Source organism: Tenrec ecaudatus, chromosome 13 (assembly GCF_050624435.1).
Source record: "Tenrec ecaudatus isolate mTenEca1 chromosome 13, mTenEca1.hap1, whole genome shotgun sequence".
Taxonomy (NCBI): domain Eukaryota; kingdom Metazoa; phylum Chordata; class Mammalia; order Afrosoricida; family Tenrecidae; genus Tenrec; species Tenrec ecaudatus.
In genome coordinates this window covers 106812909-106815274 of record NC_134542.1, presented here as the reverse complement: position 1 = coordinate 106815274, position 2366 = coordinate 106812909, and the positions used below count along the sequence as shown (strand labels likewise).

General features: G+C 39.0%; 1 non-coding gene across 1 annotated transcript; it reads right to left on the bottom strand.

Moving 5' to 3' along the window:
* Positions 1-207: 207 nt before the first annotated feature.
* Positions 208-398, bottom strand: LOC142425016 (U2 spliceosomal RNA). The gene has a single exon (XR_012779415.1). It is a non-coding gene; the product is annotated as a U2 spliceosomal RNA (small nuclear RNA).
* Positions 399-2366: the final 1968 nt, after the last annotated feature.

Here is a 2366-nt window from a genome sequence, read left to right as displayed (position 1 = left end):
TGGTTGTAATTATTACATTATATGGCAGTACCTGAATAAGGAGAATAAAACCTAGTTTTAAAAATTAAACATATCTGAGTGTCTTAATCTGTGATCTCCAGTGGAGAAAAAACATATTACAGATTATGATATGTTATAAAGCTTGGAATTCCTTCTTGATATAATATTACTTATTGATATGAAGCTCTTTCTTTCCTTTTTTTTTTTTTTTAGTGCACCGTTCCTGGAAGTACTGCAATACCAGGTCAATGCGTGGAGTGGACGGAGCAAGCTCCTATTCCAACTCCCTGCTCCAAAAATCCATTTAATATATTGTCCTCAGATAGAGGACGTATCAGATATTAAACTGATAAGAACAGATACTACACTTGATCTTAGCCAAAAGGCCGAGAAGCAATGAAGCTCTTTCTTATGCATAAATGAATGTCAATAATTTTGTTTCTCTAGACAACCCAGCCTAACATACTAGACATTAGTGAGCTAAAAAGGACTGGTAGAGACCACTTGGAATGGGACCATCTTATAGTTTACTATGCCAGGAATGATGAACTAAAGAAAAATGTGTGCCATTCATCATCAAAATGAATATTTCAAGATGTATATTGAAGTATGCTGCTGCCTATATTACGATAATATCCATATATCTAGAAAAAGGACCAGTTAATACAACTGTTGCTCAAATTTACATACCCACCACTAACATCAATGATTAATTCTACCAACTTCTTTTATCTGAAATTGGTCAAACAGGCAAAGAAGATGCACTCTGATTGGAATGTAAAAGTTGAAAATGACATGATGATGTGAGGAATAGATTTGACACATTGAATAATAATAGTTAAAGGCTAGAGGAGTCTAGTGATACCAAGAACATTAAACGTGGAGAAAGCAGATCATTCAAGAGACAGAAATTGCATCTCAAAAGAACCTCTGAAACTTGATCTTGAAGAAAGAGTAGCTAAAGCAAATGATGGAGTAAAAGCTGAACAGAAAATTTCAAAGGGCAACTCTAGAATACAAAATATTATAATCAAGCATGCAAAGACCTGGAGTTAGAAATCCCAAAGGGAAGAGTAAGCTTGGCATTTCTCAAGCTAATAAAATTGGGGGGAAATTCAGGTTTCCAAATGCAGTATTGAAAATATTGAAGAATTGTATATGCAAAATAAAGAACTCTTGTGTTGCTATTGTGTTGCTATTTTCTGTTTGGACTGTTAACCACGACATCTGAAATTCAAACCCACATGCTCTTTGGGATACAGATGAGACTATCTGTTCACATAAAGATTTACAGCCTCACAAATTTTATATAGGGTTACTTTGAGTCAGAATTAATTCAGAAATAATTAATGGTAGTGCATTTGGGGTTTATGGGCCAAATACTGAATAATACAGGAAGCATCAAAATGTAGGAGCTAGAATACACAGAGTCGCTGTTTCAAAAAGAATTGGTTTGACAGTCAACCATTTCAAAAGAGACTATGAGGCCAAGAACAAATAAGATTGAAGGAAGCAGTCCAAGCTGCACTGAAGACATTGGATAAACCAGGGCTTAAAGAATTGATGTAATTCCAATGAAAGTATTTCCACAAACTGATGCAACACTGTAAGCACACAGTCCTTATGCAGGCCAAGAATTTTGGAAGACACCACCCACCCTACCCCCCCCCACACACACACACAATTGCTAAAGACAAAATGGGTCCATAAGCAGATGTGGTGAAGCCAAAGGGTGGTGCTTGGCTATTAAAAGATATAGCATCTGGGGTCTTAAAGGCTTGAAGTTAAACAAGCAGCCATCCAACAGTGAAGCAACAAGTCCACATGTAACAAGCATACCAGCCAGTGTGATTGTGAGGTGTCATCAAGACTGGGTACCGGACATTCACAACAAACAAACAAAAATGCATTGGTGAGAATGGAGGGGGGGGAGTTGGAATGGAGACCCAAATCCCATCTGTGGACAATGGAACATCGCCCCACCAAGGGGTCTGTAGGAGGGGATAAGTCCATCAGGGTGCAGTAGAGCACTGAAGGATCATGCAATATACCTCTGATCCCTTGAAGCCTCCTCACCCCTACTATCATGCCCCCAGTGCTTCTCCCCACTAGATGGGGGAAGCATGTACATAAGTATAAGCAAAAGATAAAACTCATGACACATGGAACCCGGGAACAGGATTGGAATAGTGATACTCAAAAGGTAGAGGGAAGGGTGATGGGGAGGGAAAGGGATGCAGATTGCAAGGAATGGCGCACACACACCCATCCAGGGGGAAGAACAACAGACACCAGAAGGGAAGGGAGACAGCAGTCGGTATGAGATTTGAAAATAATAACAATCTATAATCTATCAAGGGGCCACG